This window comes from Coregonus clupeaformis, chromosome 15, assembly GCF_020615455.1.
Source record: "Coregonus clupeaformis isolate EN_2021a chromosome 15, ASM2061545v1, whole genome shotgun sequence".
Classification (NCBI taxonomy): domain Eukaryota; kingdom Metazoa; phylum Chordata; class Actinopteri; order Salmoniformes; family Salmonidae; genus Coregonus; species Coregonus clupeaformis.
This window is the reverse complement of record NC_059206.1, coordinates 27,203,595-27,231,232: the sequence shown is the minus strand read 5'-3', so window position 1 is coordinate 27,231,232 and position 27,638 is coordinate 27,203,595. Positions and strand designations below refer to the sequence as shown.

Here is a 27,638-nt window from a genome sequence, read left to right as displayed (position 1 = left end):
AATCACGAATATGGTTAAATTAACCTTATGCAAATATAGACCATTCTCCTGTCTTACAGAGATGTTAGAATAAATAACATATTCAGACATTTTATGAAGAATCCCATCATTCTTGATGATCATGTTATTGGTTTTGCCTATGTAAATGTTATTTGGCAAAATGATCGGTCGTGACTGAGTTTACTCCCATCGAAGGATGAGTATGCAATACATACTGATAAGCAAGAATGCATAGCGTTGGCAATCCTTCTGACCCCTGAAGTGGTACCGCCCAATAAGGAAATAAATCCTCAGTTGATTTAGGAATTAGTGAACACACATAACATGAATTTTGAGTCAATCTTCTAACTTTCTGCTTAAGTGTTTTGTACCACAAATGAGACGCTATGGGGTGAATAGAATTTACCTGCGAATCAATATCCTCATAGATAAGAGCTTCCTCCTTCTTTACCAACTCAGCATTCTTATCCTCAGGTAAAGTCGTTGGCCATGTAATTGGAGCGTCTGTACCCACAAATATCATTTTCCTTGGTATCCAATAAGGGGCGCAAACTCCTTGCCAATATTGTGGAAGGTAGGTATAAAAGTGATCTCCACAATACCATACCATGCAATCAGTTAACGGCCATGGTAAATTCGTATCAAAAAAATCATTTTATCTGGACAACCCTGTGTAATCCCCATTTTGTATAGAATTGTATGACTAGCTATCGACGTCACACAGGTTAGAGGTACTGCTTTCTGTTTAGTCCTAATTGCTACTGGTTGCATACTTGCATAAGCCTGCAAATCTCTCTGAACCAAAAATGTTGGTATCAACCCTTTCCATAATTCATTACAGTATTCAATGGTGGGTGTTGCCGCTAGTGACATTATAAGTATTAATACTTCCTCTCCCTTAACAGATTCATATTCAACCTTGACCCCTGTTAATTCTTCACTTAGAACTACAAAAGTAAAATTATTAACATAAAAATACTTACTCCCTGTAGCTCTGAGAGGATAATATAAACAATGCATGTCATCCTCAGACACAGGAACGTGTTCCATTACCTCCATTTCTCTGTAAGCTTCAGGCTGACTAACCTGTCTATGTGTACGCTCATGGTGCTGGTCATGGTCGCTAATGCTCATGCCTATATTTGTTGTCCAATATTCATGCTTCAAACTTCCATTCTCATTGTCATATTCTCTGGACTCGGTATCGTTAGTAACCATCTTCTCCCTCAGGTTAGAATTATCAATCACTAGCTCCCCAGAGATAACATTTGTCAGTGTTATAAGGCCTATGATAAATGTTACTGATCCAATATCTCCACTCATCCTTCCCAGGAGTTTGCATCTCGTCATGGTTTTCTCCATGACTCCTCCAAAATGTCCCTCCATTCTCACCTCCACCACCTACGTATGATAAAAGAAAAACAAATACAAAAAACAAACAAAGAAATGATAATGAATATAAGAATAACACAACACTATAATGAAGATCGAATCCTATACATATGTCCTCTCAATTTCATTCCTTCCCCAACGACTCAGAAGTTGGTGTTTGCCTCGTTGGTGCAACTTTAAGCCTGGATGCATGTATCAACTGTGGTTGACCTCTGACCTTAACTGCTGTACGTGTTACCAGAAGAACCTGCGTTGGACATCCATAACGTGGCTCTCCTTCAATAACCACAGGTTTTAAACTTCGTACCAGAACATAATCGCCTGGCTGAAAATTGTGTATCGGTTTCTCCCCTGGTGAGGGAAGGGAATGGATTACCTGTTGAGAATATTTGGAAACAAAAGAAAACAAATGTTGAGCACAATTTTGTTGCAATTCCTGTAGCTGTGTTATATCCCCCACTGGATTTTCTTTCATCAATGCACCTAGAGGAAAAGGTCCAGCCATCAACACTTCATGAGGAGACAATCCAGTACACACATTAGGCATTGCTCTTATTGATAAGAGTACTAAAGGTAATGCTTCCAACCAATTCATCCCTCTTGATAGATGTATTTTCATAAGCTTATCTTTAATAGTTTTATTTGTTCTTTCAACTTGAGCAGAACTCTGCGGATTATAAGGAATGTGAAATGTCCACTTAATCCCTAACGCTGCTGATACTGTAACTGTCTAGTTATTCTGGACATAAAAGGTGTGCCATTATCGAAATCAATACCAATAGGAATTCCGAACGTAGGAATAACATGTTCCATTAAACACTTCACTACTGTTTGAGCGTTCTCTTTTCTTGTCGCAAAAGCTTCTGTCCATTTACAAAATCTATCCACAATTACCAGAAGATATGAATACCCCCTACTCTTCGGCATATGCGTAAAATCAATTTGTAATTGCTGAAATGGACCCTCCGGCTTTGGTAAATGTTCCCTTTTTGGTGGATTGAGGCATGGATTACATCTAGCACAAATTAATCATCTTTGGATAAATTGTTTCTCCAAACCTATCATAAAAAACACCTTATTTATATAAGCTGTCATGCCCTTGTACCCTACATGTGTTCCTCCATGAACATAGGAAATAACAGAATCATAAGCCAACTCTGGTAACGCAAGTCTATCATCAGTAAATTTCCACAAATCTAGTTCTTCCTTCTTACAACCCATCATTTCCCATAATCTAAATGAATATTCAGTGGCTTGGTTCTGAAAAGCCCTTACATTATCACAAGTGAACGGAGGATCCGCTTGACTGGTTAGTTCTACAGATACCAGTTCCCTTTCCATCCATGGTGGAGAAGATACATTCAAAGCTGCATCCTGAGCATATTTATCTGCTAAATTATTCCCTCTTGCTATCTCCGAATCTTCCTGTCATGACTTCTGCCGAGGCTGCCTCCCCTCCTTGTTCGGGCAGGTTTCGGCGTTCGTCGTCACCGGCTTACTAGCTACTGCCGCTCCCATTCTCATCACTCCACTTGTCTTGTCTTGTCAATCACACACACCTGGTGCTCATCCCCTAATTAGTCTGTGTATAAGTGTTCCCTCTGCCCCCTTGTCTTTGTGAGTGATTGTTCTATGTGGGAGGAGAGTAGCTCGGTTGAGATACTCTCTCATTTATTTTGCCAGGGTTGATTTTCCCCTGTGTCATTACATTTATTGTATTTTCTGAGACTGTGTTTGGTCAGGGTGGATTGTTTCCCCTGTACCTGTTTCGATTACCGTTGTAGGCGCATTGTATGTCTGGAAGGAATACATCTGCATCCGGTTATTTTACTCCGTCCATCATTCACCACACTTTCCTAGAATGACCTTTACATTTTACAATAGCAATGTTAGCTGGTAACATCATCACCTCAATTAAACTTTTAACTAAATCGGCATGCTGAATATGTTTCTCTGCATTCGTCACAAAACCTCTATTTTCCCATATTTTACTAAAATCATGTGCTACTGAAAAAGCATATTTTGAATCAGTGTATATGGTGACAGTTTTATCCGCAGCATAAATACATGCTCTGGTTAACACAATTAATTCTGCAGCCTGAGCTGATGAAACTGGTATTTTATATGCTTCAATGCAGTTTCCTTCATTATCCACGACTGAAAATCCTGATAATACAGTTCTATCATCTATCATCTGGTCTCATCGCTGAGCAGTCACAATATAAAACCAGATCATTATTCTCTAATGCCGTCTGTTGTAAATCAGCCCTCATGCTAGATGAGGAATTAATGACTTCCATGCAATCATGTATGAGATCTTCGTTATCTAGACCACTTTCAATCCCATGTAATAATGCTTTTAGATTTAAAGCTGGGTGTGTTGCAGTAGAAAAAGTAAATTTTTTAGTTAATTGCTACGCCTCTTGCTTGTCATGTGTTGTTTGGTTATGTTTAGCAAAATGATATTCACTGTGTGTGAGGTGTGTAATATCATTGGATGCGCTAACACAATAGTTTGGGATTTCTCTACCATTAATGCAGCAGCAGCCACCGCCCTCAAACATGGCGCCATACCTTTAACAATCATTGGTAACATCTTACTATAATAAGCAACAGGTCGCATTCCCTCTCCATGCATTTGAGCCAAAACAGCTGACACAACACATCGTCGGTCACATATAGATGGTAGGTTAGATTGTAATCCGGTAAACCCAGTGCTGGAGAATTGCATAAAATATACTTGAAGTGACGAAAAGAGTGTTTAATTTCATCAGTCCACAGAATATCCTCAGCCAACCAATGTCTCCAATAATTCACAAGTCCCAAAAAAGATAACATTCCAATCTTATTTCTTGGCCTTTCAATTTCTTTGATCGCTTTCACCCTCTCTGGTGACAAAAATCTACATCAATTGTGCAGTATGTATCCCAGATAATTAACAGCCTCCTTACAAAACTGTAACTTGGCGAGGGACGCTCTGTGATCCTCATTAGCCAGATGCGTGAGTAGTGCTATTGAATCCTTCACACACTCGTCCTCGCATATAGAAGCAATCAGTATGTCATCAACATACTGTAAAAGCGGTGAAATGTATGGGAGAGGCAATTGAGCCAAGTGCCTCTTTATAGCTGAACTATTGACTGCTGCTGAATCAATAAATCCCATTGGTAGTCGACGCCAAATATATTGTTCCTTTCAAAATGTAAAAGCAAACAACGGCTGTGTGTTTTCATGTACAGGGATGTGGAAATAGGTCGAGCATAAATCAACAACAGTATACCATTTAGAATTAGCAGGCAATACCGTTAATATCGAATTAACAACTGGCACAATCGGTGATATCGGTATTGTGACCTCGTTAATTTTCCTGAAATCCTGTGTAAATCGATATTTCTTACTGCCTGTTTTTAAAATTGGGTTTATAGGGGTATTATTCGGTGACATGCCTTTGTAAACCAGTCCTTGTTGTAGTAGACTTTCAATAATTGTTCTAATGCCTTATTCTTTTTCCTTTGATAAAGGATATTGTTTAACAAAGAATGGATACTTATTTGGATTAATCTTTGCCTCATAAGGTGGAACATCAATTCACCCCACATGATTAGCATGTAAGGCCCATAATGATGACGGTACGCCACTTAACACACATGGACAACATAAAATCAATGGTTTAATGTCAATCTGTAAATCCTTTACAAAAAAATGCTTTGGCTCCAAACAATAAGACCAGATAATACAACTCTTGTTTCCCTCCTCCCCTGTCGGTGATAACGTTACATATTGATAAAAATAACTAATCAGAGCATCAATATCATTAAAATCATTCCTCACTGCACATACAAAAGTCACAATATTATTAGAAGTATTTTTCCATAATAATAAAAGTCAGTGTGGTGATATGAAAAGATTATGTGGAATTTCCTGCATTGTGTCTACCTCAATTACTTTATCAGAAAAAGGCATATTTACAATTTTCATGTGAATTATCATTGCTGCCGCTGCGGCATGGCAAGACGCTGATCTTTTTATCCCCTCCATAGTAAATCATTTTGTCACTAACTCTGCCTTAAACAATGTAGTTTTTTGCCCTGTATGTATGTTGATTGCCATTAGAAAATAATTGATATGCACAATTCGGCGGAATGTGTACCTCGATGCCATCTGGTGAACAAAAAAATGGTCACATTAAGTTTACTTAAAAGGTCTCTTCCCATCAACGCCATAGGAGTTGTAGTGCTTACTATAAATGAATGTTGAAAATTAATATCGTCCAAATCAATTTGTAATGGGAGAGATATAGGATCAATTTGCGGAGTTCCACTAATTCCGATAGACTGGACCTTCTGATTACTTAAAGGACACTTTAAATCTCGTTGCCTAAAACATGACATAGTTGCCCCTGTATCTATTAGAAATGGAATTCCTTTACCAGATACACATAAACTTAACTGTGGTATTTCTAATGGGCTATCCGAAATATGCAATTGTGTTGCATCGATCATGTATTTAATGGTTTTATTGAATATATTTCAGTTGTAGACAATTTCAGAGTATACGCAGACTCTTGGTCCATGCCATTCAAAAACATGCTTATGTGTCTTCAGAATCATTGATTTCCAATTTAGCCTCCTCTCTCCATGTTTGTTGAAAACGTGTTAGATATTCAGACATTGTTTCAGTTGTTTTATTCTTAATTGTCACTGTCTTGCCAGATACCGGTCTACTGAGTTGGCTCCCCATTGTTTTGTATTATTAGTTCATTCAATATTAGTAATTAAATATTTGAATCAAATCCCCACCTTGATCTTTATTTTTTATTTATTTTATTTTTACATTTCGTTCCAATATTTAGTCATTGGTGCCATGATTCAATTATTATTAATTGTAGTTGCTGTATTAGTTATGGTTTTCTCTCTCTCTCGCCCGTCTTGAGTAATTCACAAAGGACTGATTCTCCCTTCACCAAGGTACTCTAACTCTCAGAGGACTGAACACAGGCCTCAAACCCATTCTTTATGATGTTTATAAACATCAAAGGACTCAAACCTGTAACAAAGCATAGGCTTCAAACTTGTAACAAAACATAGGCCTCAAACCTGTAACAAAGGGACTCTAACCTTTAACCAACACAATTAAGGACTTAAACTACTCATTATAATGTGTTTTTACACATCAAAGGACTCAAACCTCACAATTTTATAATGATTTTGCACATTAAAGGACTCAAACCTCATAACTTTATCCTCTGTATTCTGTACTCATTAATCTGAATGCACCTTATTTTTAATCATAGCACCATGTCATTGTCTAATTTCATATTTCTCCTTACATATGTTTACATATTGGAATACCACTAATCTATTCCCCTCAACAAAATATTGAATTTTAAATGTTCGTTACAGCTCAGCTTTACCACAGAGAAGCAGAATTTAACATAATCAAAAATATGAAAGTCTGCTTACCCATCGGCTCGACCGTAAAATGTATCCTGTTCGTTTTAGTCGCCAATCTGTTATGATGAGTTTCTATGTTATCAAGGAATTAAGGATGCAAGAGAATATTTAAACACTTAGATGGAGAGTTGATACAAAGTATTTTATATTACGGTACCAGATTCAACATGACAAGTGGCACATGAGTAGCCTATTGTCATTTGAATGACTTACATAGAAAACCTCTCAGTTTATATACTGCTTTGCGAGCTAATTCCGTCCAACAGATGCCAACCATTATCGAGTGTCACTCCTAACCACAATAGTATCACCTTATATGGAATCGTCTTGCACCCTAGTCAGGATATTCCATCACATACTCCTTCTAAGATTAGCACCAGTGGCTCCCCAGATATCTTGGCACACATACCTTCTGGCACCCACCAGTGACAGAAATAAATACATGGAATGTCCTCATCCTCAAAATTCTATGCAGCTCACAATATCAGTCACCTTAACAAATCCTGTATAAAAGACGCAATATCAACCATTCTCTACATAGTAGAATAATACTGAAGACATCAACACTATGAAATAACACATATGGAATCATATAGTAACCAAAAAAGTGTCAAACAAATCAAAATATATTTTATATTTGAGATTCTTCAAATAGCCACCCTTTGCCTTAATGACAGCTTTGAATACTCTTGGCATTCTCTCAACCAGCTTCACCTGGAATGCTTTTCCAACAGTCTTGAAGGAGTTCCCACATACGCTGAACACTGGTTGGCTGCTTTTCCTTCACTCTGCAGTCCGACTCATCCCAAACCATCTCAATTTGGTTGAGGTCGGGGGATTGTGGAGGCCAGGTCATCTGATGCAGCGCTCCATCACTCTCCTTCTTGGAAAAATAGCCTTTACACAGCCTGGAGGTGTGTTGGGTCATTGTCCTGTAGAAAAAAAAATGATAGTCCCACTAAGCCCAAACCAGATGGGATGGCGAATCGCTGCAGAATGCTGTGGTAGCCATGCTGGTTAAGTGTGTCTTGAATTCTAAATAAATCACAGACAGTGTCACCAGCAAAGCACCCCCACACCATAACACCTCCTCCTCCATGCTTCACGGTGGGAAATACACATGCGGAGATCATCCGTTCACCCACACCGCGTCTCACAAAGACACAGCGGTTGGAACCAGAAATCTCCTATATGGACTCCAGACCAAAGGACACATTTTCACCGGTCTAATGTCCATTGCTCGTGTTTCTTGGCCCAAGCAAGTCTCTTCTTATTATTGGTGTCCTTTACTGGTGGTTTCTTTGCAGCAATTCGACCATGAAGGCCTGATTCACACAGTCTCCTCTGAACAGTTGATGTTGAGATGTGTCTGTTACTTGAACTCTGTGAAACATTTATTTGGGCTGCAATTTCTGAGGCTGGTAACTCTAATGAACTTATCCTCTGCAGCAGAAGTAACTCTGGGTCTTCCATTCCTGTGGCAGTCCTCATGAGAGCCAGTTTTATCATAGCGCTTGATGGTTTTTGAGACTGCAAACGCATTAAGAAGGAAAGAAATTCCACAAATTACCTTTAACCTCTTAAGGATCAGACCCTTTTTTTCAATTTTCACCTATCCTTGCTTCAGCTCAGGACCTGAAGCAAGGATAAGCATATTCTTGATACCATTTGAAAGGAAACACTTTGAAGTTTGTGGAAATGTGAAATTAATGTAGGAGAATATAACACATTAGATCTGGTAAAAGATAATTTAAAAAAAAGGGTTTTCAATTATTTCTTTGAAATGCAAGAGAAAAGCCACAATATAATATTGCAGTTTAGGCGCAATTTAGATTTTAATAATATGCCATTTAGCAGACGCTTTTATCCAAAGCAACTTACAGTCATGCGTGCATAAAATTTTTTGTGTATGGGTGGTCCCGGGGATCGAACCCACTACCTTGGCGTTACGAACGCCGTGCTCTACCAGCTGAGCTACAGAGGACCACTAGATGGAAGCAGTGTGTGTGCAAAGTTTCAGATTGAGCCAGTGAAGCATTGCAATACTGGACTATTTTGTATAAAATCTACCCGCCCGAATTGGTCAACTTATACATTTTCAAGTACATAACTATAGAGAACATACAACAATTATAAGTTTACACACTCCCAGGAATGTATACACTATCTTTCACACATCTAGATGGCTGGGCGGGGTGGGTTTGGAGCCAGAGACAGCAAGGGTTCAAACTGTAGAACCCAGTTCCTACAAAAATGGATTTTATCAAACAAACTATGCTACATTTTATCCCTGGGACCCTCAGGATGACAAATTAGAGCAAGATTACTGAATGTAAGTACGTCATGACTGTAAGTCGCTTTGGATAAAAGCGTCTGCTAAATGGCATATTATTTATTTATTTATTTATGATTTACATTCAGAGGTGAATGTATCAAACCAGTTGCCGTGATACGTTTTTTTTGTTGTGCACTCTCCTCAAACAATAGCATGGTATTTTTTCACTGTAATAGCTACTGTAAATTGGACAGTGCAGTTAGATTAACAATAATTTATGATTTCTGCCCATATAAGACATGTCTATGTCCTGCAAAGTTTGCTGTTACTTACAACAGTCATGCTAATCACATTAGCGCACGTTAACTCAACCGTCCCGTATACGGGACACCGATCCCGTAGAGGTTAAGAAGGCACACCTGTTAATTGAAATGCATTCCAAGTGACTACCTCATGAAGCTGGTTGAGAGAATGCCAAGATTGTGCAAAGCTGTCATCAAAGCAAAGGGTGGCTATTTGAAGAATCTCAAATATAAAATATATTTTGATTTGTTTAACACTTTTTTGATTACTACATGATTCCATGTGTTATTTCAGTTTTGATGTCTTCACTATTTTTCTACAATGTAGGAAATAGAAAAAATAAAGACAAACCCTGGAATGAGTAGGTGTTCTAAAGCTTTTGACCTGTAGTGTACATGTTTTTCCTCTTTGTTCTTTGTTATAGAGCCAAAAAGATTGAAGAAGGAGTTTATCAATACATCTCAGTTTTCTATAGATAACTCTTCGGGTTGTTGTTTGTTTAGTGTTTTCCAATTTTCCCAGAAGTTGTTAGATTCTATGGATTCTTCAATTACATTGAGCTGATTTCTGATGTGCTGTTCCTTCTTTTTCCATAATGTATTTCTATATTGTTTTAGTGATTCATCATCGTGGGTCTCTATGTTTTTGGTTGGATAGGTTTCTCAATTTCTTTCTTAAGTTTTTGCATTATTCATCAAATCATTTGTCATTGTTGTCTTAGGTTGTCTGCTTGAATTTGTTTTGATTTGATAATGAAGCTGAAAGGTCAAATATACTGTTTAGGCTTTCTACTGCCAAGTTTACACCTTCACTATTACAGTGAATTGTTTTGTCCAGGAAGTTGTCAAAACGTAATTGAATTTGTTGTTGCCTAATTATTTTTGAGTAGGTTTCTACAGTACTTTCCGTCCATCTATAGCATTTCTTAATATTGTGTAGTTCCTTTGGCTTTGATGCCTCTTGATTAAGTATTGCTCTGTTCAAGTAGACTGTGCTTTTGCTGTGATCTGATAGGGGTGTCAGTGGGCTGACTGTGAACGCTCTGAGAGACTCTGGGTTGAGGTCAGTAATAAAGTAATCTACAGTACTACTGCCAAGGGATGAGCAGTAGGTGTACCTACCATAGGAGTCTCCTCGAAGCCTACCATTGACTATGTACAGACCCAGCGTGCGACAGAGCTGCAGGAGTTGTGACCTGTTTTTGTTGGTTGTTTTGTCATAGTTGTGGCAAGGGGGGCATATTTGGGATGGAATACTGTCACCTCCAGTTAGGTGTATGTCCCCCTGTGTGCTGAGAGTGTCAGGTTCTTGTCCAGTTCTGGCATTTAGGTCGCCACAGACTAGTACATGTCCCTGGGCCTGAAAATGGTTGATCTCCCCCTCTAGGATGGAGAAGCTGTCATCTTAAAGTATGGGGATTCTATTGGGGGGATATAGGTAGCACGCATGAGGACATTTCTCTCTGTTGAGGTCATTTCCTTATTAATTTCTAGCCAGATGTAAAATGTTCCTGTTTTAATAGAGTGGGTTATGTCTGCTCTGTACCAAATTAGTAGGATGACAATGTCTGTATTTCCAATTTCTTTGATGAAGTCTGGGTTCCTGCTCTTTAAGCCAAAGGCAGATAACCTCAGACTTTGTATATTCCAGGATGAGATAGTAAAAGCTTTTTGTTCCATAGTGTCTAGTGTTGTTTCCGTGTGGTTTAGGCTCAGACCATTACACAAGGTGTGAGCAGAGCATGTTGAGCATCTGATACATACCTCTTACTTTGCAGGATGGGGCTTGGGCGGTTGTATTAGTGGGAGTTGGGACTGTTGCTCTGCTCACGGCCTGGGCATATGTGCGGCTGTCATCTTGACGCCCTTGCTGCAGGGGCGGGGGGCTTGGGGGTGCGGAAGGGGCATAGGTCTGATCTGGGGGGGCCTATATAGGGTGTGGCCAGGGTTTGTTTGAGAGGGTCTCAGCTGGTTGGGGTGTGGCTGGTGATGATGTGGTCTCTCTCGCCCTCTCTCTCTGATTATTCTCCTCCGTATCTCCTCGCATGCCCGGGGTGTGTTTGGTCTGAGGCCTCAGACAAACATGGTTCCCCGGAGAGCTTAGGAAACAGAATAAACCCCCGCCTCTAAACTCTTTATCAGTCTGCTGTCTCCCTCTGTCTCCCTCTACTTCCATATAGATGTTCTAAATAACGACCTTGCAATTCAGAAGATGACATTTAAACAGGCTTTGGGGGAAACGGGCATGGTCTGGTTTCTCTGTCTGGCCTCTCACACAGTCTCTTTGTTGACAAATAGGAAGAAATGAGTCACAATGCACTAGGTAGTCTAATAAGTATTCTAATGAGGAGGAAGTATTTTCATCTGAGTATCTGTTCTGTGTTCTCTAATGCTGCTGTTCCATGAGACTTATCCCAAAACCAGTGTGTCACCAGTGTTTTATGTTAATGTAAGCTCTAGTGTTATTGTGTTTGCATCAGGAGTGTTACACTAGAGACTTGTTGCGAGCAGAATCAACAACCTCTGCATCATTCAAAATTGTTATTTTGTGAGAAGGTGTTAAAGTTCACGGTTATCAATTGTTATGTAAATTCAAGCTGAAAAGTACCCAGGGCCTTGCCTTGGCTCCAAGTCAGAGCAGGTCTGTCAGAGCCATGGCCCAGTGAAACACAGGTGCCGGGCCCCTGTAGATGGAAACAGAAAAGTCTGAGCGTTTTAGGTAAACACTGAGGTGAATCCTCGGTTGAAATGTACCATGATTGATGCAAAGTGACAGATACTCTGTGTGATGGTGGCCTTTATTAGACTGATTTCAATGGCTTTCACTTTCTCTCTCTCTCTCTCTCTCTCGCTCTCTTCTTTCTTTCTTTCTTTCTTTCTTTCTTTCTTTCTTTCTTTCTTTCTTTCTTTCTTTCTTTCTTTCTTTCTTTCTTTCTTTCTTTCTATCTCTCTTGCTCTCTTTCCTTCCTTATTTATTCCCTTGTTTCCTTCTTTCTCTCCACAACCTCCAAAGGGCTCCTTATGTATGGCTGTGACATTTAGGCATGCAAAACCACAGTAAATTATTCAGCAGTTTGGCCCTGCACAAATGTCACGGCGTCTGTAACACCATGTGTGACCTAAAACGGAGGAATGAGCCGTACACTGTTTGAAAAGAAACAAGAAAGAAAGTCAGCTTTAAAGTTGGTCTGGTTTTATGTCTGGATTATATTATTCCATTTGACAACCCTCAGCCCTATACAGCATCATTTCCAATCAATCATACACAAGTTTTTTGTTTTTGCATGTGTGAAACATATCTGAACATATGATTGCCAACCATTCAGGTTAACAGCGAGGGGATAAATACTTTTTAAAAGATGGGAGAATGTGTGTATGGCTTGAAGCTACAGTCCATGAAAATAAACATGGCTTCTTTTCATTTTTTTATTGAGCCTTTATTTAACCAGATAAGTCAATTAAGAACCAATTCTCATTTACAATAACAACCTGACCAAGAGGCATAATATTGCAACAGTGAACAGGACAACACACAATACCACAAAAACACACTATACAGAGGAAAGGTACAAATTCATCAATATACAACAATAAGAAATATTCATAGTGGGTTCGAGCAGAAAAGTCCAAGGCAACACAGCAGACTTAATGATCAGCAGGTACAGTTGAAGTCGGAAGTTTACATACACCTTAGCCAAATACATTTAAACTCAGTTTTTCACAATTCCTGACATTTAATTGTAATACCCTTGCTAAAACAAAGTATAGAGTTTATTTTTTATAATTAATTGGTATTAGATTTTAAAGGTGATCGAATTGCTCCTGATTTGTAATGTTGTTAATGCATTTCTTTTGAAGCAATGTTTCAAAAAAGTACAAGTGAATAGGTTGGTTTACTTTTAAGTTTAAGTTTCCCACGTATCTTGTTAAAGTTTTGACCAATGAGGTAACTTGTTAAGTTGTGGCCAATGGAAGAGTGGACTGGTTGCTGGGAAAAAGAAAAGGGAGGGAAAGGTTGAAAGAAGAGAGAGGAGAGACGTTAGTGGGGTTGGTGAAGGAAAACGACTAAAGGAAACAATAAAGAGAGAACAAAAACATACCTACAGAGTTTTGAAGGGAAATCCTGATTTTATTTCTATAAGAGAGTGTTATTATTTTGTTAAGAAAGACCTAGTGGAGACTGAAGCTGCCGTCGCATTGTGGAGACATTCGACATCCTAGAGGTTAGCCTAGCATCGTGCGAGACCTGGAGAGAATTGCTTGTGACGATCAAAGAGTTCTGGTTTCCACGGGATGCCTATTGCTGCTACGGAGTACTGGCTGCATTGATAGCTGTGTTTGCTGTGGATCTTGTGAGGACACCTGCACAGAACTGCAATACTTTGCTGAGGCATTACCTACGAGTAACTACAAATGTGGAGTGGACTTTCAGGACTTTATGTATGTCGTCATTTTTTTATAGCTCCAACGCGCGTCCAGGGTTTAAGCAAGCTTGCAAGTAATTTGGACATGGGTTGTAGAAAAATCATCTGGGTTTATTATTTTTATTTATTTTGATGTGGTACATTGAAAATGTGATAATATAGATCTTGAACCTTATGTCTGTTGTATTGGTGGAGTCATTTACTGTTTCAGTTTCATTTAATGCATGGGAAAGCATATCCTTATAAAAATAACCAAGTCTATAATAATTTTATCTGAAGTTAATACCGTATTTGTCATTCACCCTAGCGAGTTTACAATAGGGATTCTTATTGGAGATGTCCTTCTCACCTAATATCCCATGCTGCTCAGATATTAAGTAAGGTAATCTCGTGAGAGTCAAATTCGAGCCTGGTGAAAGGGTTACATAATCCTAGTAAAAATTCCCTGTCTTAGGTCAGTTAGGATCACCACTTTATTTTAAGAATTTGAAATGTCAGAATAATAGTAGAGAGAATGATTTATTTCAGCTTTTATTTCTTTCATCACATTCCGAGTAGGTCAGAAGTTTACATACACTCAATTAGTATTTGGTAGCATTGCCTTTAAATTGTTTAACTTGGGTCAAACGTTTCGGGTAGCCTTTCACAAGCTTCCCACAATAAGTTGGGTGAATTTTGGCCCATTCCTCCTGACAGAGCTGGTGTAACTGAGTCAGGTTTGTAGGCCTCCTTGCTCGCACACGCTTTTTCAGTTCTGCCCACAAATTTTCTATAGGATTGAGGTCAGGGCTTTGTGATGGCCACTCCAATACCTTGACTTTGTTGTCCTTCAGCCATTTTGCCACAACTTTGGAAGTATGCTTGGGGTCATTGTCCATTTGGAAGACCCATTTGCGACCAAGCTTTAACTTCCTGACTGATGTCTTGTGATGTTGCTTCAATATATCCACATAATATTCCTTCCTCATGAGGCCATCTGTTTTGTGAAGTGCACCAGTCCCTTCTGCAGCAAAGCAAAGCAGCCCCACAGCATGATGCTGCCAACCCCATTCCACCCCCATGCTTCACGGTTGGGATGGTGTTCTTCGGCTTGCAAGCGTTCCCCTTTTTCCTCCGAACATAATGATGGTCATTATGGCCAAACAGTTCTATTTTTGTTTAATCAGACCAGAGGACATTTCTCCAAAAAGTACGATCTTTGTCCCCATGTGCAGTTGCAAACTGTAGTCTGGCAGCGTGGTATGCGTGTTTATTAAGACGAATAAACACTTAAAAAAATTACAAAACAACGAAAACGTGAAGTCCTATGGGCTATACACACAACAAGCCTAACAGGAACACAAACAAGATCCCACAACTAAGGTAGGCAACCAGGCTACCTAAGTATGATCCCCAATCAGAGACAACGAGCGACAGCTGCATCTGATTGGGAATCACACCCGGCCAAACATAGAAATACAAATACTAGATCATAAACATAGAATCTAGTAACATAGATCTCAAACGACACTCACACCCTGAACCAACCAACAAGAGTTCTCTCGATCAGGGCGTGACAGTACCCTCCCCTCAAAGGTGTGTACCCCGGCCGCACCAACCTGACTCATTAGGGGAGGGTCAGGGTGGGCATTCAGCCTCGGAGGCGGCTCCGGCTCCGAGCGTGACGACCTCTCCCTCTCTGCCTCCCCGTTGCACCCCTGGTCTGGTCTGGACCTCGGCGCGATGCTTCCCCTCTCCTTCCTCCCACGATGCACCAAGCCCTGTCTGGACCCTGGTGTGGGAGGCCCCAAACCTGGAGAGGGGCTGACGTCTGGGTCTGGAGTGGAGCTGCTGACCGGAGCTGGACTGGGCACCGGAGGAGCGGACTACTCTTGCTCCGGAGTGGAGCCGCAGACCGGAGCTGGGTTTGGCACCGGTGGAGCGGACTGCTCTGGCTCCGGAGTGGAACCACTGACCGGAGCTGGACTGTGCACCGGTGGAACGGACTTCTCTGGCTCCGGAGTTGAGCCGCTGACCGGAGCGGGACTGGGCACCGGTGGAGCAGACTGCTCTGGCTCCGGAGTGGAGCCGCTGACCGGAGCTGAACTGGACCCCGGTGGAGCGGACTGCCCTGGCTCTGGAGTGGAACCGCTGACCGGAGCTGGACTGGGAACACGCACCACTGGTCTGGTGCGAGGAGCAGGCACGGGTCGTGCCGGACTGGAGACACGCACCACTGGTTTGGTGCGGGGAGCAGGTATGGGCCGTACTGGACTGGATACGCGCACCACTGGTTTGGTGCGGGGAGCAGGTACGGGGCGTACCGGGCTGGCGACACGCACCACTGGTTTGGTGCGGGGAGCAGGTACGGGCCGTACCGGACTGGATACGCGCACCACTGGTTTGGTGCGGGGAGCAGGTACGGGCGTACCAGGCTGGCGACACGCACCACTGGTTTGGTGCGGGGAGCAGGTACGGGCCGTACTGGACTGGATACACGCACCACTGGTTTGGTGCGGGGAGCAGGTACGGGGCGTACCGGGCTGGAAACACGCACCACTGGTTTGGTGTGGGGAGCAGGTACGGGCCGTACTGGACTGGATACACTGACCACTGGTTTGGTGCGGGGAGCAGGTACGGGGCGTACCGGGCTGGCAACACGCACCACAGGTTTGGTGCGAGGAGCAGGCACGGACCATGCCGGACTGGGAACACGCACCACTGGTTTGGTGCGAGGAGCAGGCACAGGCCGTGCCGGATTGGGAACACGCACCCCTGGCTTGGTGCGAGAGGCAGGCACGGACCGTGCCGGACTGGGAACACGCACCACTGCCTTGGTGCGAGAGGCAGGCACGGGCCGTGCCGGACTGGGAACACGCACCACTGGCTTGGTGAAAGAGGCAGGCACGGACCGTGCCGGACTGGGAACACGCACCACTGGCTTGGTGCGAGAGGTAGGCACGGGCCGTGCCGGACTGGGAACACGCACCACTGGCTTGGTGCGAGAGGCAGGCACGGGCCGTGCCGGCCTGGGAAAACGCACCACTGGCTTGGTGCGAGAGGCAGGCACGGGGCTTACCGGGCTGGGAACTGATGTTGGAGATGTATGACAGTTCCAGTCCTTCTCTCGCCACCGCCAATCGCCCTCCAGTGAGAACTCCTCTGGGAGCCCCCACGAATGAGGGAACAGCAATTCATCGTCGTCGTCTTCCTCCGACTCCCATTCCTGCTCCCATGGTTGTAGGGAATCAACCTGAAACCCCCACGGGTGCAATGGTCGGGGCTCGACCACCCCTTTAGCCCCCCCCACCTTGGTCTGACCCCCCCCCACCTTGGTCTGACCCCCCCCCCCTGCTGCTTGGTCCGTTGGTGGTGGGATCTTCTGTCACGATCGTTGAGAGACGGGTCAGACCAAGGTGCAGCGTGGTATGCGTACTTGTTTATTAAGACGAATAAACACTTCACAAAATAACAAAACAACAAAAACGTGAAGTCCTATGGGCTATACACACAACAAGCCTAACAGGAACACAAACAAGATCCCACAACTAAGGTAGGCAACCAGGCTACCTAAGTATGATCCCCAATCAGAGACAACGAGCGATAGCTGCCTCTGATTGGGAATCACACCCGGCCAAACATAGAAATACAAATACTAGATCATAAACATAGAATCTAATAACATAGATCTCAAACGACACTCACACCCTGACCCAACCAACAAGAGTTCTCTCGATCAGGGCGTGACAGAAGCCTTTTGGACCTAGACTTGGCGCTCCGGTACCGCTTGCCGGGCGGTAGCAGAGAGAACAGTCTATGACTAGGGTGGCTGGAGTCTTTTTGTCTGGAGACACATTTTAGGGCCTTCCTCTGACACAGTCTGGTATAGAGGTCCTTGATGGCAGGAAGCTATCTGAGGACCCATGCCAAATCTTTTCAGTCTCCTGAGGGGGAATTGGCTTTGTCGTGGCCTCTTCACGATGATGTCAGTCTGTGTGAGTCTGAACGTAATACTACACAGAGGGACATATAGACAATGGTATGGAACCCTCCCCCACCCTCCCCCCTCCAGCCAACATGCACCCTGTCATTTCCCTTGACTAGCCTTCCCTTTTCTTCTCTCTGTCTCTCTCTCTGTCTCGCTCTCTCTCTCTCTCAATTCAATATCAATTTCAATTTCAATTTAAGGGATTTATTGGCATGGGAAACGTATGTTAACATTGCCAAAGCAAGTGAAGTAGATAGTAAACAAAAGTGAAATAAACAATAAATATTAACAGTAAACATTACACTCAGAAGTTCCAAAAGAATAAAGACATTTCAAATATCATATTATGTATATATACATTTACATTTACATCATTTAGCAGACGCTCTTATCCAGAGCGACTTACAAATTGGTGCATTCAACTTATGATAGCCAGTGGGACAACCCCCTTTTATGGGATGTGGAGGAAGAAGGATTACTTTATACTATTCCAGGTATTCCTTAAAGAGGTAGGGTTTCAAATGTCTCCGGAAGGTGGTCAGTGACTCCGTTGTCCTGGTGTCGTGGGGGAGCTTGTTCCACCATTGGGGTGCCAGAGCAGCGAATAGCTTTGACTGGACTGAGCGGGAACTGTGCTTCCATAGAGGTAGGGGAGCTAGCAGGCCAGAGGTGGATGAAAGTAGTGCCCTCGTTTGGGTGTAGGGTCTGATCAGAGCCTGAAGGTAAGGAGGTGCCGTTCCCCTCACAGCTCCGTAGGCAAGCACCATGGTCTTGTAGTAGATGCGAGCCTCAACTGGAAGCCAGTGGAGTGTGCGGAGGAGCTGGGTAACATGAGAGAACTTGGGAAGGTTGAACACCAGGTGGGTTGCAGCATTCTGGATAAATTGAAGGGGTTTAATGGCACAGGCAGGGAGCCCAGCCAACAGCGAGTTGCAGTAATCCAGACGGGAGATGACAAGTGCCTGGATTAGGACCTGTGCCGCTTTCTGTGTAAGGTAGGGTCGTACTCTGCGAATGTTGTAGAGCACGAACCTGTAGGATCGGGTCACCACTTTGATGTTAGCGGAGAACGACAGGGTATTGTCCAGGGTCACGCCAAGGTTCTTTGCACTCTGGGAGGAGGACACAATGGAGTTGTCAACCGTGATGGCGAGATCCTGGAGCGGGCAGTCCTTCCCTGGGAAGAAGAGCAGCTCCGTCTTGCCGAGGTTCAGCTTGAGGTGGTGATCCGACATCCACACTGATATGTCTGCCAGACATGCAGAGATGCGATTCGCCACCTGGTTATCAGAAGGGGGAAATGAGAAAATGAATTGTGTGTCGTCTGCGTAGCAATGATAGGAGAGACCATGTGAGGATATCACAGAGCCAAGTGACTTGGTGTATAAAGAGAAAGGAGAGGGCCTAGAACTGTGCCCTGGGGGACACCAGTGGTGAGAGCACGTGGTGCGGAGACAGATTCTCGCCACGCCACCTGGTAGGAGCGACCTGTCAGGTAGGACGCAATCCAAGAGTGAGCAGCGCCGGAGATGCCCAACTCGGAGAGGGTGGAGAGGAGGATCTGATGGTTCACAGTATCAAAGACAGCGGATAGGTCTAGAAGGATAAGAGCAGAGGAGAGAGAGTTAGCTTTAGCAGTGCGGAGAGCCTCCGTGACATAGAGAAGAGCAGTCTCAGTTGAATGACCAGTCTTGAAACCTGACTGGTTTGGATCAAGAAGGTCATTCTGAGAGAGATAGCAGGAGAGTTGGCTAGAGATGGCACGCTCAAGAGTTTTGGAGAGAAAAGAAAGAAGGGATACTGGTCTGTAGTTGTTGACATCGGAGGGATCGAGTGTAGGTTTTTTGAGGAGCGGTGCAACTCTAGCTCTCTTGAAGACGGAAGGGACATGGCCAGCGGTCAAGGATGAGTTGATGAGCGAGGTGAGGTAAGGGAGAAGGTCTCCGGAAATGGTCTGGAGAAGAGAGGAGGGGATAGGGTCAAGCGGACAGGTTGTTGGGCGGCCGGCCGTCACAAGTCACAAGATTTCATCTGGAGAGAGAGGGGAGAAAGAAGTCAAAGCATAGGGTAGGGCAGTGTGAGCAGGACCAGCGGTGTCATTTGACTTAATAAATGAGGATCGGATGACCTTCTTTTCAAAATGGTTGACGAAGTCATCCACAGAGAGGGATGAGGGAGGGGGAGGAGGAGGGGGATTCAGCAGGGTGGAGAAGGTGGCAAAGAGCTTCCTAGGGTTAGAGGCATAGGCTTGAAATTTAGAGTATATACAGTGTTGTAACAATGTGCAAATAGTTAAAGTACAAATGGGAAAATAAATAAACATAAATATGGGTTGTATTTACAATGGTGTTTGTTTTTCACTGGTTGCCCTTTTCTTGTGGCAACAGGTCAAAAATCTTGCTGCTGTGATGGCACACTGTGGTTTTTCACCCGGGAGTTTATCAAAATTGGGTTTGTTTTCAAATTCTTTGTGGATCTCTGTAATCTGAGGGAAATACGTGTCTCTAATATGGTCATACATTTGGCAGGAGGTTAGGAAGTGCAGCTCAGTTTCCACCTCATTTTGTGGGCAGTGTGCACATAGCCTGTTTTCTCTTGAGTGCCAGGTCTGCCTACGGCGGCCTTTCTCAATAGCAAGGCTATGCTCACTGAGTCTGTACATAGTCAAAGCTTTCCTTAAATTTGGGTCAGTCATAGTGGTCAGGTATTCTGCCACTGTGTACGCTCTGTTTAGGGCCAAATAGCATTCTAGTTTGCTCTGTTTTTTTGTTAATTCTTTCCAATGTGTCAAGTAATTCTGTTTCTGTTTTCTCATGATTTGGCTGGGTCTAATTGTGTTGTTGTTGTCCTGGGGCTCTGTGGGGTCTGTTTGTGTTTGTGAACAGAGCCCCAGGACCAGCTTACTTAGGGGACTCTTCTCCAAGTTCAGAGCCCCCTCCCCTCCTCACTCTATCCCCTCCCCTAGCCCCCTCCCTTCCTCCCTATCACCTCCCCTAGCCCCACTCCTCCTCTCTCTATCCTCTCCCCTCCTCACTCTATCACCTCCCCTTGCCCCCTCTCTCTATCACCTCCCCTAGCCCCCACCCTCCTCACTCTATCACCTCCCCTAGCCCCCACCCTCCTCACTCTATCACATTTTAGTAATTTAGCAGACGCTCTTATCCAGAGCGACAGTTAGTGAGTGCATACATTATTTTTTTATTTTTCATACCCCCCGTGGGAATCAAACAATGCCATGCTCTACCAACTGAGCTACCTCCCTGGCGGCCATTCCCACCCCTACCCTGGAAGACGCTGGGCCAATTGTGAGCCACCCCATGGGTCTCCCGGCCGGCTACGACAGAGCCTGGATTCGAACCAGGATCTCTAGTGGCACAGCTAGCACTGCGATGCAGTGCCTTAGACCACTGCGCCACTCGGGAGTATCACCTCCCCTAGTCCCCTTTCCTCCTCACTCTATCCCCTCCTCTAGCCCCCTCCCCTCCTCTCTCTGTCCCCTCCCCTAGCCCCCTCTCCTCCTCTCTCTATCCCCTCCTCTAGCCCCCTCTCCTCCTCTCTCTATTCCCTCCCCTAGCCCCCTCTCCTCCTCTCTCTATCCCCTCCCCTAGCCCCCTCTCCTCCTCTCTCTATCCCCTCCTCTAGCCCCCTCCCCTCCTCTCTCTATCCCCTCCCCTAGCCCCCCTCTCCTCCTCTCTCTATCCCCTCCTCTAGCCCCCTCTCCTCCTCTCTCTATCCCCTCCTCTAGCCCCCTCTCCTCCTCTCTCTATTCCCTCCTCTAGCCCCCTCTCCTCCTCTCTCTATCCCCTCCTCTAGCCCCCTCTCCTCCTCTCTCTATCCCCTCCCCTAGCCCCCTCTCCTCCTCTCTCTATTCCCTCCTCTAGCCCCCCCTCCCCTCCTCTCTCTATCCCCTCCCCTAGCCCCCCTCTCCTCCTCTCTCTATCCCCTCCTCTAGCCCCCTCTCCTCCTCTCTCTATCCCCTCCCCTAGCCCCCTCTCCTCCTCTCTCTATCCCCTCCCCTAGCCCCCTCTCCTCCTCTTTCTATCCCTTACCCTAGTCCCCCAGACAGCACATCTGCAGCTGACTCTATACTTGGCTAGCAGCACATCTGGGTTAGATTTTAAGAGAGCCACAGCGACATAAGCATCAAACAGCCATGGAGCAGATGGAAGCAGGCAGCCCGTCTCTACCCCAAGACCTCTCACTCCAACTGGGGCCTGATTCTATCATCCAGTCACTGAGACTGGGTGCTGGCATGCATTAACAAACACATTCCTCTTCTCGTCATCCTTCCAAAAGCCCCTTAGTATTCCAGAGAGCTACGGACACAATCAAACCCAACTGAGACCTAACCGATCGCTCTGGAAAGTAAATAAATGTTTGTTTGATAAGTTCATATTGAAATCATGAAATGAATAATATCTGTTTGGAACAACAGGTCAAGTTAGCACATTGTAATTGTGCTGTAGAAATGACCACATTTTTGTGGAGTGGCTGCTTGCCTGGTACTGCTTGAATAAACCGGCTGCCAGAAACAAGATAATGGGTTCAGATATGGAGCCAGTTTCTGTTAGTCCATCCAAGCCTTACGTTCCCTGGCTCTCTGACTACTAGACTGGTGTGTGTGTGTGTGTGTGTGTGTGTATATGTGTGCGTGTGTGTGTGTGTGCGTGTGTGTGTGTGTTTGTGTGCTGCATTTATATTCATCCCTATTTCCTACAGCACCAAAACCCCACACCGTCCTCACAGGGGGGTCTTGGAAACAGAGTTTGGTCGGGTAAATAAATAGAGAGATTTAGAGGATGGGGTGAAGGACGGGGGATCAGAGAGAGGAGGAGAGAAAGCAGCTGTACTGTATGTATATGAACAGGATGCTGCTATAATCTCATAAACAACGTTAAACCCCAAAACCTTCCTTTCCTTTCATTTCATCACCGCTTTTCACCTGGATCACAACCTCCATCTAACTGGACATTCTCTTTGATTGAGATATACACTGTTCTGTTCCTAGTATCTGGAAGACTTCATAAAAGCAAAGTACAACAGTACTATACTACTGTAAACTGAATAAAAGTACAGAACAGTGCCATTTCAATTGAATATGCCTCTTGCTGTCTCCTAATGTATACTCAGGCATTTGTCTGTGTGCGTTTGGCTAAGATGGGGAAATGTACTTGGTCTACCTACGTATTTCCATAATTGTTTTCTGTGAGTGGCTTTTTCAATGGAGTGCAATTATGCTTCATGTGCAGAGAGTACTGCATGTAGATAGAGAGGTATTGTTAGATGGGTGAGGGAGAGGTAGGGATTCAGGTTGGCTATGGAGAGAGATGGAGGGAAGGGAGGATAGGGGAGCGAGGGAGGTGAACAAAGAGGCAGTGAAGGAAAGGAGCAAGGATGGGGAGGGAGGGAGGGAGGGAGAAGGGGAGGCAGGGATAAGGGCAGCAAGGGAGAGGAGAGGGTCTGCAGTGTGTTTGTGATGAAGGGGCTCCACTCCTGAGAAGTCTGCAGCTGTTTGTCTCACATACAGAAACATGGCCGACTGCTGGAGAGGGGAGGCGAGGGGAGGGAGGAGGGGAGGGGGGATAAGAGGGGAGGGGATGGGGGGAGCAAAGTAGAGCTGGGCAGAGCAGATTAGAGCTGGGTAGAGCAGAGTAGAGCTGGTAGATCAGAGTAGAGCTGGGTAGATCAGAGTAGAGCTTGGTAGATCAGATTAGAGCTATGTATGTCAGAGTAGAGCTGGGTAGATCAGCGTAGAGCTGGGTATATCAAAGAAGAGCTGGGTAGAGCAGAGTATAGGTAGGTAGACCATAGTTGAGCTAAGTAGATCATAGTTGAGCTGGCTAGATCCGAGTAGAGCTGAGTAGATCAGAGTAGGGCTGGGTAGAGCAGAGTAGAGCTGGGACAGATCAGGGTAGAGCTGGGTAGTGCAGAGTAGAGCTGGGTAGAGCAGAGTAGAGCTGGGTAGATCAGAGTAGAGCTGGGTAGTGCAGAGTAGAGCTGGGTAGAGCAGAGTAGAGCTGGGACAGATCAGGGTAGAGCTGGGTAGTGCAGAGTGGAGCTGGGTAGAGCAGAGTAGAGCTGGGTAGATCAGAGTAGAGCTGGGTAGTGCAGAGTAGAGCTGGGTAGTGCAGAGTAGAGCTGAGTAGATCAGAGTAGAGCTGGGTAGAGCAGAGTAGAGCTGGGACAGATCAGGGTAGAGCTGTGTAGAGCAGAGTAGAGCTGGGTAGATCAGAGTAGAGCTGAGTAGATCAGAGTATTTTATTTTATTTATTTCACCTTTATTTAACCAGGTAAGCCAGTTGAGAACAAGTTCTCATTTACAACTGCGATCTGGCCAAGATAAAGCAAAGCAGTGCGATAAAAACAACAATACAGAGTTACATATGGGGTAAACAAAACATAAAGTCAAAAATACAACAGAAAACATATATACAGTGTGTGCGAATGTAGTAAATTATGGAGGTAAGGCAATAAATAGGCCATAGTGCAAAATAGTTACAATTTCGTATTAACACTGGAATGATAGATGTCCAAAAGATGATGTGCAAATAGAGATACTGGGGTACAAATTAGCAAAATAAATAACAATATGGGGATGAGGTAGTTGGATGGGCTAATTACAGATGGGCTGTGTACAGGTGCAGTGATTGGTAAGCTGCTCTGACAACTGACGCCTAAAGTTAGTGAGGGAGATAAGAGTCTCCAGCTTCATAGATTTTTGCAGTTCGTTCCAGTCATTGGCAGCAGAGAACTGGAAGGAATGGCGGCCAAAGGAGGTGTTGGCTTTGGGGATGACCAGTGAGATATACCTGCTGGAGCGCAGACTACGGGTGGGTGTTGCTATGGTGACCAATGAGCTAAGATAAGGCGGAGATTTGCCTAGCAGTGATTTATAGATGGCCTGGAGCCAGTGGGTTTGGCGACGAATATGTAGTGAGGGCCAGCCAACAAGAGCGTACAGGTCACAATGGTGGGTAGTATATGGGGCTTTGGTGACAAAACGGATGGCACTGTGATAGACTACATCCAATTTGCTGAGTAGAGTGTTGGAGGCTATTTTGTAAATGACATCGCCGAAGTCAAGGATCGGTAGGATAGTCCGTTTTACGAGGGCATGTTTGGCAGCATGAGTGAAGGAGGCTTTGTTGTGAAATAGGAAGCCGATTCAAGATCTAACTTTTGATTGGAGATGCTTAATGTGAGTCTGGAAGGAGAGTTTACAGTCTAACCAGACACCTAGGTATTTGTAGTTGTCCACATACTCTAGGTCAGACCCGCCGAGAGTAGTGATTCTAGTTGGGTGGGCGGGTGCAAGCACCGTTCGGTTGAAGAGCATGCATTTAGTTTTACTAGTGTTTAAGAGCAGTTGGAGGCTACGGAAGGAGTGTTGTATGGTGTTGAAGCTCGTTTGGAGGTTTGTTAACACAGTGTCCAATGAAGGGTGAATGTGTACAAAATGGTGTCGTCCGCATAGAGGTGGATCCGAGCGTCACCAGCAGCAAGAGCAACATCATTGATATACACAGAGAATAGTGTCGGCCCGAGAATTGAACCCTGTGGCACCCCCATAGGGCCTCCGATTTGACACATTGAACTCTATCTGAGAAGTAGTTGGTGAACCAGGCGAGGCAGTCATTTGAGAAACCAAGGCTATTTAGTCTGCCAATAAGAATGCGGTGGTTGACAGAGTCGAAAGCCTTGGCCAGGTCGATGAAGACGGCTGCGCAGTACTGTCTTTTATCGATCGCGGTTATAATATCGTTTAGGACCTTGAGCGTGGCTGAGGTGCACCCATGACCAGCTCGGAAACCGGATTGCATAGCGGAGAAGGTACGGTGGGATTCAAAATGGACGGTGATCTGTTTGTTAACTTGGCTTTCAAAAACGTTCGAAAGGCAGGGCAGGATGGATATAGGTCTGTAACAGTTTGGAGTAGAGCTGGGTAGATCAGAGTAGAGCTGGGTAGATCAGAGTAGAGCTCGGTAGATCAGAGTAGAGCTGGGTAGATCAGAGGAGAGCTGGGTAGATCAGAGTAGAGCTGGGTAGATCCGAGTAGAGCTGGGTAGATTAGAGTAGATCTGGGTAGATCAGAGCTGGGCTGAGCTAGGCTGTGTCTCCAGATTCCTATTTCAATTCAATAGTGGAGGGGAAGTTCATTGTAAATTAGCTCCAGTACATGCTGAACCTAGATTTTACATGAATCTAATGAAACAATGATGTTGAAGATGATGATGGTGATGATGGTGAGGATGGTGATGGTGAGCAGGAGGAGAAGGAGGATGATGGTGATCATGATGATGAATGACTTTGGCAATGGTGAGTGTAAATTGATCTAAAAATATGCAGCAACAGCTGAGGTAATTGGTATCAGAGCTGAACAGGTCCCGTTTACAGAAGAAGCAATGAACTAAAAGCAATAGTAACACTAGTCCTGTCCCATGCAGGAAGAGCCTCAGTAACTGAACCGTTCTCAGTCATCTTCACAGTCAGTACTGTCTGTCAGCACATTGTGACCATTAAGTCTAGCATGGCTCATTTGACATAGACACAGACGCACAATCCGTCCTCAGTGCGATTCAATAACTCTCAACTCTTTGTGTTATGATGAACAATCACTATGTTTTATTAAGTAGCCTATTATAATGAATGACTGGTATTACATGCTTGGATGTCAAGTATTAGTATTAGCCACCTCAGTGAAGACATAATATGCTGTGGCCCAAACGACACCCTATTCCCTATGTTTTGCACTACTTTTGACCAGAGCCCTTTTGACCAGAGCCCTTTTGACCAGAGCCCGCTGATTGATGGGGTAATTTAATGAGCTAAATGTAAAAACTATGTTGCTTTCACAGGTTAAAAAATAACCAGAAAGGAACAATATAAACCAGTACTTTTTTTGGTTTGAACCGGTTCATAACTGTATTATGCTAGTCAGAACAGTGGATCGGAATAAAACAACTGTGCCACAAATGCATGCTGAAGTGGCAAAGTCGATATCCACATTTTATAAACACAATTATTGTTATTTGTGGTCGTAAACATTATTTACAGTTAATTATATGACGGGGAGGGTGTGCATTTTTTTTTGCAGAACAAGGGGAGTGTCATGTGAAAATATTAGTAATGTTGGGGAGGGGGGTGCATTTGTTTTTATGACACCTTGAGTTGGACCAGCCCCACCCATAAGAGGGGAGTTTCTATGGAAACCAGATGTTATTCTTAGGGCTGTCAAATTATTTTAAAAAATGCAATCGAGTTAATCGCAGGATTTGCTGTGATTTTTCGCAAATTCAGAATTTGCTCAAATTGAGCTGTAATTTAAGATTTTTTATACAAAATGCATTACAATAATATTGACGTCTTGATTTTTTCCAAAGTAACAGTAAGCAAAATCTGTTAAGTTGATAAAGTACACGTAGCTTTATCAACTTTAACCTCAATGTCTGCTTGTTTTGACATAATATTGTTGTTTTTAGCTGTATAGATGATGTATATTGGATGTTTTCAGTGTAATTCGAACGATTTACAAAAAGTTAACTAGAGTTAAATGATTAACTTTGACAGCCCTAGTTATGTGAAGAGCTGGAGCTACATACAGCCCAAAAGTTATTTTCCCTGAGGCTTTAGAAGACATATGTATTTAACATTTTGTTTTTGGGACATAATAAATATGATTATCTCGTTCACTTGGGGGAAATTAGTTTACTTCTTGAAAGTCTTTCTGTCTGAAGCCAGCTCTTGTATTTCCCAAAGCAATTACAGTCAGGGTGAATTTAGACCAGTTCTTTCTGCTCGCTCGCTCTCTATGCGGTTGAGTTCTGG

The 27,638-nt window shown here is 43.9% G+C and overlaps 1 protein-coding gene across 1 annotated transcript in view; it reads left to right on the top strand.

Annotated features, from left to right (window-relative positions):
- Window positions 1-27,638, top strand: part of LOC121582702 (laminin subunit gamma-3) — a 214,987-nt gene that overhangs the window by 140,239 nt on the left and 47,110 nt on the right. The window lies entirely within an intron of this gene.